General features: G+C 45.4%; 1 protein-coding gene and 1 long non-coding RNA gene across 2 annotated transcripts in view; both read right to left on the bottom strand.

The window, feature by feature from the left end:
- PALD1 (phosphatase domain containing paladin 1) overlaps positions 1-14,210 on the bottom strand; it is a 124,216-nt gene that overhangs the window by 3,478 nt on the left and 106,528 nt on the right. The gene's annotated exons all lie outside the window — the stretch shown is intronic.
- The window catches only part of LOC144382567 (uncharacterized), a 25,195-nt gene continuing 10,985 nt past the window's right edge, over positions 1-14,210 (bottom strand). Inside the window, exons 3-4 of the long non-coding RNA XR_013449746.1 lie at positions 1,414-1,591; positions 1-269 (exon numbers count right to left, since the gene is read on the bottom strand). This is a non-coding gene — a long non-coding RNA (uncharacterized LOC144382567). The remainder of the gene's footprint in view (positions 270-1,413; positions 1,592-14,210) is intronic.

Genomic DNA, 14,210 nt, shown 5'->3' on the forward strand with positions numbered 1-14,210 from the left:
AGCCGCCAAGACTAAAATATTTATTACTTGGCCTTTACAGAAAAGGTTTGATGACCCCTCATCTAAACAATTTCCCCCCGTCTTTTTTCTTCCTCTCCATTTTTTGGGTTGAAGAAAGGAGGACATTTCTCCCACAGAATTCCGCATTTTCTGGTGTCCCGTTTGAAGGGCCAGGTAGAAGCTTCCAGAGGCCGACCCACAGCAGTGTACCCAGCTGAGGCCCTCCTCGGAAGCACGTGGCTGCTCAGGAGCTGAACGAAATCGGATTTCTATCGGGAAGGAAGGAGGGGAGTGAATAGTTAGGTCGGAAACTGAGGATGATGATCCCAACCTTCCAAAATGGGCCAACTCAGCAAAATGCCGGAGGGGGTTGCATCTCCCTCTGCTGGCTGTAACCAGTCGGGGTGCCCCTGCGCCCCCAGGACACAGATTCTCCTTGCTCCATCTTCCAACTCACGATCAGCATCTAACAAACCCTTGGCACGCCCCCGCTCCCAGGTTAGTGCCTGACACCAGAGATCCAGGGGGGACTATGGTACACCCCTCTGAGCTCATCATCCACTGAGGGTGTTTCCGGGATGGGAGCAAGCACAGGTGCCGGGAGGGCGTGGAGAAAGGATGCCAAACCTGCATTTGCACAGCCGGAGGAGGTGCCCGAGGGCTGGTGGGGAGGATGGGGCAGGATCCCACCTCTCAGGAGTTGAAAAGCCCTGTTAAGGGGTCTGGCCCATCCAGAAGGCTCTCAGCAGCCCCTGGAAGCTTCTATGAGGGGCCAGGAGCAGCATTAGGCTTGAGAAAGCTAGCGAGATGTAAAACCTGCTATCAGATTCCTCACTCACACAGAGGCATGAGTCAACCATGGTTGTATACTGGGGTGATTAGACCCCAGGGGGTGAAAGCGTTAAGATACAGTATGAGGGGTGCTGATAATAGTATTTTGTCTTTTCCAAAATATGTCAAATATGTACATTTTTAATGCATTTATCTTTATATTATATTTCATATTATATAATCTCTATTTTAATGTACAATTTATGAACAATCTGAGGGTTGCTGGAGGGGAGGTGGGTCGTGGGATGGGGTAACTGGGTGATGGGCATTAAAGAGGACACGGGACGTAACGAGCACTGGGTATTATATACAACTGATGAATCACTAAACTCTATCTCTGAAACTAATAATACACTATATATTAATTAATTGAATTCAAATTAAAAAAAATTTTTAAATAACGTACAATTTATGCATTATATATTATATACTATAAAATCTGTAATTATATCACGATGTATAAAATGCCTAATTTATTATATATTTAATGTAAAATTTTATTTATATAGTTATTAAATTATATATCAATATAAAGATATCTATCTGAATATCTATCTGACGTATTTCAGAAAGACAGAATACTCTTGTATGTCTGTATTTCCAACATCATGCGGTGCATCGCAGGGTGGCATTCTAATGATGAAACTGAGCCTCTGGAATGACACCACGGAGGTAGCACGTTTTCTCTCTTCACCCAAAGCCACCTTTGCTCCAATCGGTGGCTCTGGGCTATGGCCCCTCTTGGAGCTGGTTTTTAAATCTGGAAAATGAGAACAGAAATCCGTATCTCCCATCAGGGATGGACACACACGATACCAGCCATATATCTGGAAGTCCGTTAAGAGCCGGGGCAGAGGAGGCAAAATACTATTGGCATTTTGCTTCCTTCTTAGCTCTTAAAACTGAACACGCTGCGTGCCTGAAAAGCATCACTGTCTGCCACTCAAAGGGCAGACGGGTTGGAGGTGAGGCTACATTTGCTCATTTCCAGGATGACCCGCCCTCTTTTAAATGGGGAAGGGGTGGAGGGGACACACAGACACCCACACTTTGCCTGTGGAATTCCTGCCTTCCATCGGCACAGAGCTTTCACAAGCCCTGGCTTCGAAATCGTCATGAGTTGACAATTGTCCTCTGTGTCCTCCAAAAGAGGGAGAGGTCTTTGTTGAGCACTGACTGTGTACTGGGGGCTCTGGAAAGCACTGTCCAGGCCCCTAGAAACCCAGGAAACGTCCAATCCTCCAGCTCTGCTCTCCGTGGACAAACTTTGAACTCAGTTCAGGTGACCTGGATGTATGCCTGCTTGTGAGTCCAGCGGTGAAGGTGATGTTGTGTATGATGTTGTGTATGCATTTGCCCAGCGAGAGGAAAAACCTCAGCTGGGAAGTTGGAAGGCTGGGGTTCTGGTCAAGACTCTGCTGCTAACGGGCTGGGGAGCTCTGGGCTGTGCCTTCTGGCCCTGCGCTGTGAGCGCGCAGATGAGATCACCTCTCGGGGGACCTCTGAGCGCCCCCCCATGACTCAGCCCCCAGGGCTTTGCACACAGGCTCTTTCCTGAGCCAGGGGTGCCTTCCCCCCCACCTCCTCCTGGCAAGCTATGACTCTTCCTTTAGATCCTTTGTCAGCAACCACCTCCTCCCTGAACCCATTATGACACATACTTCTCAGTGAAGCATTTCTTATCAATTTTTAAAAAAGATTTTGTTTATATATTTGGCAGAGAGAGAGAGCACAAGCAGGGGGAGCAGCAGGGAGAGGGAGAAGCAGGCTCCCCCTGAGCAGGGAGCCCGATGTGAGGCTCAATCCCAGGACCCCGGGATCATGACCTGAGTCGAAGGCAGCAGCTTAACCGATTGAGCCCCATAGGGGTCCCTCTTATCAATTTTCTTAAGGGCAGGGCTCAGGTGCCGTCTCACTGAGGCTTGGCACACAGTAGGTGCTCAATAAAAGCGTGCTGTATTGACTAGCATCGAGGTCCCTTCCCTCAGCCCTCCACGCTGGGTGAGCAGCACTCTCCAGAGGGCTAAGTCATTCTTCTAACGGTTTAAACCCTTTGCCATGAAAGCTGTGAGGTGAAAAAGGACAGAGGCCTCCAGAGATACTCAGGCCTTGGGAACCAAGGGAGGCTTGAAACACATCATCTCCCCCAACAGCTGATGATGACACCCTCGCGGTCACCATTAGTCACCCACCCGCCACAGGCACTTCTGTTCTTTTTATAACTCTGGGCAGCTGAGGCCAGCGGGCCCTACACCTGCCCCCACATTTATGCTCCACGGGCCTCCAGGATGTGCTTTTTGGCAAGGCCCCCAGATCAATCAGCCAAGTCAGTGCTGAGAAGTTGGGAGGTTTGTGGGGTGGGAACCGGGTCAGAAATCCTTCGCAGCCAGCAAAGAGCTACTTCGGGCCAGTGGAGCTGAGCCTTGGGCGGAAGGGGTGCCAAGGGCTGTGGGAAGACCAGGTCACGGAGAGAGCAAAGTGCACGGGGCATTTAAAGCACAGGGTGAAGACCCAAATCCGGAGCGGGCTAAAAAAAGGGCCGTAGATTGCATGTTACAAGCTGTGTGCTCTCCCGGGTCCACTCCAGCTGGCCAAGAGGAAGCTTCCTCCCACCCGGCCGCGACTGACCTCCACCGAATGTTCCAAATAGGTCCACATATGTCTCCAGCGCCGTGGCCCAGAGAGCAGAGCAGCTGAGAGATGGAGCCCTCCCGGGAGGCAGCCACACCCAGTGACCTCACGGCTCACCACTGAGCCGGGAGCACCAGGGGGAGGCAGAAGGCTGGGCCCTCCATCAGTCCCCGGGGAGTGGCTTTTGGAAGGGGCACCCCTATCAAAGGACAAATGGCCCAGATAGCCAAACACAAGCCACAGATTAGCTCCAAGACTACATGGGTTTATCGGTCACCTGCAGACATGTCAGCAGCTGCTGCCCATCGTGGGCTTGGGTGTCGAGCTGTGGCAGCCTGGTCTCAGACTGGATCCGCCCAGAGCTGTCAGCTGTCAGCTCTGGGGACTCCTTGGCCCTTCCTCCTCCTCGATACAGGAGCATGAGTGACAGCCAAGGTGATGCTCAGGCCACTTGCCTCCCTCCAACCTCCAGCCCCACAGCCTCAGTGACAGGAAGGACAATGAGGGACCCTTACTCCTCAACCCTCCCCCACCACCTGGGTGACAGCATCCATGGGGTCTTCTATCCCTCATCATGGCTCCCATGGGGCTCTTGCTCTTCCCTCTTCCAGAAAGCCATGTCTCTATAGCACCCACCCTCATCACCGGATTTGTGAAGGTCTGAGATGTTACCCTCCTTGTGGGCTCACCCTCTTTTCCGGGGGAAGACACTAAATGCCTGGGGCAGAGACCAAGGACTTTGTTGTTCATGGCATGGTGGGCTGAGTGAGCTTCTCCTTCCCTGATGCCAAGTCCCATGGGGCCAAGTTGGAGGTGGGCCCTGGTGGATGCTGGGCCCATAGTGGGTTGGTGTCGCAGTTGAGGAACCCTGAGTTTAGGAAATGCCCGTCTTACAAGGGAGCTGCTAGCAAATGGCCCTGCCCTGGAAAGAGACAAGATCATTACATGCCAGGGCCATCTGCTATGCAAAAGTCCTCAAAAATGTGGTCCAGAACCAAAGCTATTCAGGAGACAGAGTCTCCTTAGAATCATGTCCCAACAAATATGGTGGAAATAATGCACGTCTGTGAGCTGTGCAGAAAGAGGCCACCTGTCTCCTTAAGTGCAAGGGCAGTGGGATACTACATCCTTTTTTCCCTTGGCTGAGCCCTGACTCGGACTAGAGCATCGAGAAGCAGGGTCTGAGACTCCCAGGGGAAGGCTGCTGGGGGAACCAGGTACCTGGGGTCCAAGAGAGGGAAGGAGGCTGCAGAATGGGCATCGGAACTGATAAGGGGGCTCCGGGAGCCCAGCCTGTGACTTAGGTGACCTGTTTGTGTCCACCCCCAAAGAACCCCCACCCATGGGACTTCCTTCCCTGCTTGATCCACCTGACCTCCCCGATCCTAGCAAAAGGGAAGGCCCCAGGGGAATCCTGATCTCATCCAGCTGGTAGGAACCTGAGGGCTCCACGAATTTAGCCCAGAGTTTAAAGCCTTGGGCCCTGGCGTCAGACTGGGACAGGTTCAAGCCCGGAGCAAGCCACCTCACCTCTCAAGTGCCTCGCTTTCCTTCTACGTAAAATTGAAAGAATAAAGGTAGCTCCTCATGAGAGATCTTGTAAAGATTAACCCACCAGTCCATGGCAAGTGCTAAGCTATCATGAAGCAGCTGCACCATGAATGATGACCGCTTGTTTCCCAGCGATGGTTCTGGTGGGAAAACTAAAGGCAGAAAGTGGAGGCAGACTGGCCAAGGTCCCACAGCAAGAGAACATAAGCTCTGTATTCCAACCCAGATACACCAACCTCCCTCCCAAGACGCCCACCACCAACTGGGGCTGCCCGATCCACTAACCCCACTTCCTTCCTTCCACCCCTTCTCTCCCACTCGGCAGCCCGGCACCCCCCACCTTGGGTGGTCGATGCCTGGCCCAGGGGATTCCACCCACTGTCCCAGGTTTGTCCTGTCAAATGCACACCCTGGAAGGGCTCCAGGAAAGTCCGAAATGCTTGTAACTTTCGGAACATTTCTTAACCCCCTCAAGCCTCAGTTTCCCTATCTGTAAAATAGGAAACTCACAGAGCTGGTTTATAGGACTGTGGTGAGGACTGCTATATGCAGAGTACTTAGCAGAGTGCCAGGCACGTGATAAGGACTCAACCAATGTCGGCTGTTACTCTGACCGCATTTAGTAGTATTATCCTAAATGAAGACACCTAGATCTGGGGGCTTTGTGGATTCTCTGCTCCAAATGAGAGCAGGTGAGGGGGTGCTGACCATGATTAAGTGGCTCACACATGCACTTCTGTCAGAAAGGCCTGGAAGCAGAGCGAGTACATAGTGCCACGATGGAGGAAGGACACGGCGGCCACCAGCTGGACTCAGCTCTCTGGGGTCCCTCTGGGGTCCCTCACCGGAGCAGGAAGATGACCACAATGTGCACAGCTGTCTGATGGAGGTCCCCACCGGGCTCTCTCACGCTCACAATGACTCCATATAATCTGCCGGGCAGGTGGGGACCAACACTCCTGTTTACAGATGTGGAAAAAGCCTCTGGGCCACAGTTCCACGGGCCCAGAACTGGAACCCGTCCAGCAGAGCGCCCAAGGTCCCACAGAGGCAGGGGTCCCAGTGGGGCCAGAGCCAGCTGGCTCTGCAGCATCTAGAGGGCCTCTGTCCTACTGCTCACAGGTCGGGTTAAGCGTGGGCTGGGTGCATGGCTGGGGTCACCAGCTCGTCCTGGTTTGCCCGGCTTCTCCAGTTTGGGCATTGACAGTCCCTGTCCTGGGCACACTGAGATGGGTGTGCGCCCCTGCACGCCCTCAGTGGAGCCATCCCCAGCTCCTGCTGTGCACCCCACCCTAGCTGCACCATCGCCTAGGAGACCTCCCCGCGTAGGAGGTGGAGGTGCTAAAAAGAGGGTCAGGTGTGGCCGAGTCAGCAGTGGGGAGGTTGAAAGGAGGAAGGAGGCAAGAAGCTGTAGAGATCTGTCTCTTCCACTCCCTTTGCAGGCTCCGCTCCCCATGAGCTAGTGTCCCCCCGCTACCCCCCATCTCTGCAGCTCCATGCTTCTCCTCCTGGGGCTCCCCTCCTGCCTGCCTCCTGGCTGGTGGGGGAGAGCAAGGATGTGACCAGCCACCAGTGTTTGGGCTCCTTCCTGGGGGACACAACGCTTCCAGCAGCCTGATGGCCCCTGCGTCCTCTGCCACAACGCTCTGCAGCAGGGTGCCCTTCAGCACCTGCCCTGGCCCTCCCCAGCTGCCAGCATTACCTGGCCAGGGCCACATCCGGCTGTCGTGAAGAAGTGGCCCAGGATTTGGCTGCTAGTATCCACAGTGATTGGCAGGTCCGGCTGGACATGGCCCAGATGCCAGGGGTCAATGTGACTGTGGCCGTGACTAGCCCCACTCCAAGGCAGCCAACTCCAAGGCCCCGAAGATGTGCCAGGACCACAAACTTGGTGGCGTATCAGTTCTATGGGTTGTCAGGCGCAGGGGTGAGGCCTGCTGGATGGCTGGCGGGGGCAGATTAAGTGCTTAATGCAGTGTCTGCCCCTGGTAGATGCTCAAAACAGTCGTTTTTAATTTGACCTTTCATCCCCCAATATCACAGTGTGCACCCTCCCCTTCCAGCTCCCTTGCCCCCATGGTTCGGTACCCTCTAGATGTATAGCTCCTAACTGGCACCCTTCCCAAATCGGACATTTATCCCTTAGGTGATAGGGAGGCATGGACGGTGGTTGGACAGGGACTGTGTGACAGGCCATGGGAGAGATGGGGGTTGGGGGGCTGGCCCAGGATGCTGCCCACAGGTTCGGGAAAGGGCAGACTCTCTGAGAAGAAGCTGGGTGAATATACTAGACAGTTCGCAGCAGTCGGGGGAGAGGCTAGGAGGAGAAGGGGGAGCACATAAAGATGACCCCACTGGTTCTTGCCTTGGTGATTGCGGATGGGTGGGAAACATCCCCTGAAATGGAGAAGAAAAGATCAAGAGGGAGAGGGAAGAGCTCATTTGGAACAAGGTGAGTTTGAAGTTTCTGGAACAACCAAGGGGGCCCACCCCCGGCATGCAGTGAGCACCCATGCCTGGCATTCCTGGGCGACGAGAGATCTGAGAATCATCAGCCTCTGGGTGGCAACAGAAGCCACAGGGATTGGTGAGCTGACTCTGGGGCCAAAGCAGTCAGGAGAGAGGCTTGATGGTAGAATTAAAACAACACTGACTCCTAGCAGCTGAAGGTCTCGTCCTCTGAGTTTTCTGACTCCTGGGCAATTTGCTGACCATCTTACGGGACAGGATTAATTTTCAACCCCTTCTGTACATAACTCTCCAGCCCCTGTGCCAGGTACTTAATTCCCATCCTTGAGACACGTTCTTCAGTAGGATTCTGGGTCCTTCCGTAAATGGCACTTCCAGTGATTTCCCCTCCTCTCCAAGGTAGATGGATATGCAAATTACATCTCCATCATCTCCCTTGCCAAACCCTGGTGTTTGGGGCTTTTTGCTTTTATCTTTTAACTTTGGGCATGAAAATTTTCAAATATATACAAAAGCAAAGAGTATAAGAAACCTTCATGTACCCATAAACAATCTTAAATAATTAACTTGTAGCTAATCTCCTTCATTTATACGCTCTGCACACCCCTACACACACACACACACACACACACACACACACACATGCTCCATCCTCACTGGATTATATCGAGGCAAATTATAAATAGTTTAGTATGTATCTCTAAAATATAAGATCCCTTTAAAGAAAGTAAATTTCCATTTGAAGGGTAATATATATACTGAAAAGTGCACAAAGAGCATGTGCTCAAGAAATATAAGAAATCTACACCCCTAACTCATGTAAGTACTTCCCAGAACAAGCAATAAAGCATCGTGAGCTCCCCAGATGCCCCTCCATGTAGTCTCCCCAGCCCTAACCCTTCACAAAATGATCACCATTCTGACCTCTGCCACCAAAGATTAGTTTTTCCTGTTTTGAACTTCATATACGTGGACTTGTACAGTTTATATTCTGTTGTGTCTGGCTTCCTTCACTCAACATTTTACATGCAAGATTCATCCACCATTGTTTCCTGTATTGGTTGTTGGCTATATTTTGTTGCTGTGCAGAATTCCACAGCATGAAGATACTACCGTTCATTCCCCCATCCTGTTGTAAGTAGACATTTGCGTGGTTTCCATTTGCGCTGTTATAAATAACATTGCTATGACCATTCTTGTACGCAGCTTTGGTTGGACATAGCAATCATTTCTGGGGGGTATGTACACAGGATCAGGATTGCCTGACCATAGGATATATGTATGTTAATCTTTAAAAATCTTAAAAACCCATGGTTTAACCACGGGTTGTCTGTCTTTTTCTTATGGATTTGTAGAAGCTTATTTATATTCTGGATTTTAATCCTTTGTTGGACATGTCTATTAAAAAATGATTTCTTCTGGGGCACCTGGGTGATTCAGTCATTTAAGTGTCTGACTCTTGATTTCAGCTCAGGTCTTGATCTCATGGTTGTGAATTCAAGCCCCATGTTGGGTTCCATGCTGGGTTTGGAACCTACTTAAAAAAAAAAAAAAAAAGGATTTCTCCTACTCTGTGGCTTATCCTCTTTACTCTCTTCATATCTTTTCATGAACAGAAATTCTTCATTTTCATAAATTCTAATTTATCCATTCTTCCTCTAGTAAGCCCTTTTTAAATCCTACTTAATAAATCTTTACCTCACCAAGGTCTTAAAGATAATCTCTTATGTTATCTTTTAGAAGCTTTACTATTTTTTTTCATTTGGGTCTACATTCATCTAGAATTTATTTTTACATGAGGTAGAGTAAGGTTCAACATGCATGTTTTTCCTATATGGGTATTCAAATTTCACATATCATTTTTAAAAATGTTTATTTGTTTTTATTTATTTGACAGAGAGAGAGATAGCGAGAGCAGGAACACAAGCAGGGGGAGTGGGAGAGGGAGAAGCAGGCTCCCCGCCAAGCACACAGCCCGATGCGGGGCTCGATCCCAGGACCCTGGGACTATGACCTGAGCCGAAGGCAGACGCTTAATGACTGAGCCACTCGGGAGCCCCTCATATATCATTTATTGAAAAGAACATTCTTTCATTGCATTTCAGTGACACATTTCTCGGAAATTTGGTGATCATATATGTGTGTCTGTCTCTGGACCCTATTCTGTCCATTGGTCTATTTTTCTATATGTATGCCAACACCATACTGACTCAATTACTATAGCTTTACAATAAGACTTTATATTTGGTGGTAAAAGTTCTGCATTCCAGCTTTGTTCTTCTTTTATATATCCTTGACTATCCTTGGCCTTTTGCATTTCCATATAGATTTTAGAATTGGCCTATAAATTTCCATATTAAAACAGGATTTTGTAGAATTGCCTTATATCTATAGATCAAATTGGGGAGAAATGACTACGCTACAACCTTAACTGTTCTAATTCATGAACATGGTATATCCCTCAATTACATTATTTACCTCAGTACTGTTTTGGAAATTTTTGTATAGCAGACATTCTTCATTAAAATTTTTCCTAGGAATTTGATGTACTATGATGTTATGATAAATGGAATCATTCTTTAAAATTTATTTTATAATCATGGCTGGTACACTGACTTGGAATCCAGGGACATTGCTAATTTACTGTTAATTCAATAGTTTATGATTAGATTCTTTTCAATTTTTGGTGTACTTAATACACCATCTTCATAAAATGATAATTTCATTTCTTTCTTTCCAATCATATGTCTTTATTTCCTTTTCTTCCTTATTGTACTAACTACAACCTTCAATATAATGTTGAATAAAATTGGTGAAAAGAAGCACACTTGTCTTTTTCCCATTTTTCAAGGAAAAGCTTTTACTATGTCACCATTAAGTATGATGTTAGCAGTAGTTCTCATCTATTTTTAGATTTTATTAAGAGTTTTTATCATGACTGGGTATTAAATTGTATCAAGTGCTTTTCATATACCTGAAAAGGATCTACTATCCAGAATATATAAACAACTTTTACAACTCAACAATAAGAAAAATAACTTACTTTTTAAATAGGCAAAGTATTTGAATAGACATTTCTCCAAAGAAAGTATACACAATGACCAATAAACACATGAAAAGATGTTCAACATCACTAGTCTTTAGGAAAATGCAAATCAAAACCACAATGAGATGCCATTTCACATGCACTAGGATGGTATAATCAAAAGGACAAATGACTACAAATGTTAACTAGGTTGTAGAGAAATTGGAACCTTCATACACTGTTGGTGGGAATGTAAAATGGTGCAGCTACTTTGGAAAATGGTTTGGCAGTTCCTCAAAAAGTTAACCCTAGAGTTACCATATGACCGAGGAATTCCACACCCAAGAGAAATGAAAATGTAGATTCACACAAAAACTTGTACATGAATGCTGACAGCTCCATTGTTTATAATAGTCAAAAAGTGGAAACAATCCATCAACTAATAAATAAACAAAATGTGGTATAACTATACAATGGAATATTATTTAGACATAAAAAGAATAAAGTACTAATAAGTGCTACAACATGGACAAACTTTGAAAGCCTTATGCTAATTGAATGTACCCAGACACACAAGAACACATATACTTGTCATATGATTCCATTTGCATGAAATTTCTAGAATAGGCAAAGCCATAGAGAGGAAAAGTGGATTAGTTGTTGCCAGGGACTGGCACAAGGAGGGGAGGAGAGAATGGGGAGTGACTACTAATGGATGTGAGGTTTCTTTTCGGGGTAATGAAAATGTTCTAACACTAGATAGTGGTGATGGTTGCACAACATTGTGCATGTACTTAAGACTACTAAATTTTACACTTTAAAAGAGTGGGTTTTGGGCGCCTGGGTGGCTCAGTTGGTTAAGCAACTGCCTTCAGCTCAGGTCATGATCCTGGAGTCCCTGGATCGAGTCCCGCATCGGGCTCCCTGCTCGGCGGGGAGTCTGCTTCTCCCTCTGACCCTCCCCCCTCTCATGTGCTCTCTCTCATTCTCTCTCTCTCAAATAAATAAATAAAATCTTTAAAAAAAATAAAATAAAATAAAAGAGTGGGTTTTATGGTATGAATATCTTAATTAAAAAAAATAAAAACAGTTTTACAGCTGATATATAGAGTTAAATTGACTTATAATCCAAATTATTCTTAACAATCTCTCAGGAAGGCATAACATTGGAGACAATGACCCTGAATAAATCAGTTGATTTCTATATAAAGACAATATTTTATACAACAACAAAAAAAGGAAAAACATTTTTTTTCTAGGTTTGGGATTATTCAGACATTTCATTCCATGTAAATTTTGGTAAGCTATTGCTTTAAGGAAATGTATTGATTTTATCTAAATTGTCAAATTTATTGGTATAAAATTATTCATAATAACTTCTTATGATCTTTCTAATGTATGTAGGCTCTGTACTGATAATGCTTTTTCGTTCCTGATACTGTCGATTTGTACCTCTTCCCTCTCTTTGTCTATATCAGCCTTGCTAAGGGTTCATAAATTTTATTTATCATTTAAAAAACCAAGCTATGGCTATTAGTTTTCTTTATTGTATATTTGCTTTCTGTTTCATTAATTTCTTCTCCTCATTATTTCCTTCCCACACTGTTTGGATTTAATCTATTGTCCTTTTTAACACCTGGAAATGGTTTTTTGATTATTGATAGTAAATCCTTCTCTCTTTTTTTGATGTGTGCATTTATGACTATAAATTTTCTTCTAAGTATGATGTTAGTCGCATCCCACATATTTTGGTATGTCCTGTTTTTATTATCATCCAGTTGAAAGTATTTTTCAATTTATTCCTTGACTTAGGGTTATTTTGAAAGAATTTAATTCCCAAACATTTGGGGATTTTCTTTTGTTTTTTGTTCATAGAATTGATTCTAACTTAATCCATTGAGTCATAGAATACTGTCTGTAAAATTTCAACCTTTTGAAATTGAATTCATTTTCTAGACTTATTTTATGGCCCATTATATGGCCAATTTAGAGAAATATTTAATGCGCACTGGAAAAGAAGATGTATTTCTTTAGCACATGGATGCAGTGCTCTATACACATCAATAGAGCCAAGTTTATCAATCATGCTGTTCAAATCTTCTATATCAATACCGATTTTATTGTTGTTTACTTACTTAGTCAGTTATAGAGAGAGGGAGGATAAAGTCTTTCACTGTGATTGTGTATTTACTCTGTCCCACTGCTTGAGTTTTCTTCTTTAGGTTCTCTTTTACACAGAGGTTGGATCTTCTCTGTCTTCCATATCTATCTCTTTCTCACATGTCTTTTCTTTTTCACTCCCCAGTTTATTTTTATTTCTTCTTAACTTTCCTCCTTTTCATCTATTTCTCTAATGATATTATTTGTGTTATTTGTTCACTCTCGTATTCACTCGTTTTGTTTTTTTTTCATTTCTGACATGGTTTTTCTTTTTAGAAAAGAAAAATTGTCTTTCTTAACTCTATGTGAGCTCTTTTCAAGTCTTCCTTTTGTCCAATCATCTCATTTATTAATTTTTATGATCCTGAGTTAAGCTTTAATTTCATAGCTTCCATCATTTAAAAAAAAATTCTTTTAGCTCATTTTGAAATATTAAATTAAAATTTTCGTTTGTTTGTGGGCAAGTCTTTCTAGGGGCCTTCATGTTCTGATGGTCTGTTATTATGCTCATTAGTCTCTTTTCTTATAAGAACTCTGAATGGAGCTGGGTTCCTTCTCTGCAATCCTATTCTGTTGCCCATGTTTGAGTGAGATAGGCTTCCCCGTACTCCTAAGTGGGGAGAATGGGAGAGGATTTCTTGGCTAAGATTCATGACTCTAGGGCTCCATCTTCAGTTGTACTGAAAAATGTCTTTGAAACTGCCTTCAGAGGAGTTTGAGAACTGTTTCCTCTGTTACCCTCCCCTACTGTGTGTGTGTGTGTGTGTGTGTGTGTGCGCGCATGCGCGTGTGCACGTGTGCATGCAGGCATTCACAGAAACCAGGGTCCCCTATTTTATCTGGATCTTCTCCCTACTTGGCTCTGCACTGTCCTTTTGTTTACTTCTAGCCATTTCCCCTCAGTGTAGGGCTTTGTCCTAGAAGAGATATTTGGCTAATGAATTTCAACATTTCATGGGGAGATGCCATGTGTTCTTGGGAGGATTAATTTACATCATGATTGTAAAGCATTCCCCAAGGTTCCTGGCAGATAGTATTAGACATAGGATATTTATAATAGTTATAATTATTAATGCCTACCACCTTGTACCATACATATTAGTCCTACCCCTAAACACTCTCTCTTTCTTGCCTCCATGCCTCTGCTCCTGCTATTCCTTTCCCTGAAAAACTTCTGCACAATCTCTGTCACCTACCAATCCTTCAAGAGCATCCTATTCTGGTTATATGAGTGGGTTAACTGAACCCAACCACCACTCTGGACCACTGTAGCTCCATTTCTAAGCCACACATCCTAAACCTCCTCTAAGATTTTATGCCAATGCCCTAACTTTTATTTAGATTTTTTGTCCTATGCCAAGACTTTTACATATATTACCTCTTAATCCCCACAGCAAAACCCTGATTATAGGTGTAGTTGGGTATATCTAATTATTGGCCTTATTTTACATTTACGGACAATGAGGTTGAAAGAGATTAGATGCTTATGCCAAGGTTGATTGTTGGTTGTAATAAAGCAGGTATTTTGACCAGGTGGTCTGGT

Source organism: Halichoerus grypus, chromosome 7 (genome assembly GCF_964656455.1).
Source record: "Halichoerus grypus chromosome 7, mHalGry1.hap1.1, whole genome shotgun sequence".
NCBI lineage: Eukaryota > Metazoa > Chordata > Mammalia > Carnivora > Phocidae > Halichoerus > Halichoerus grypus.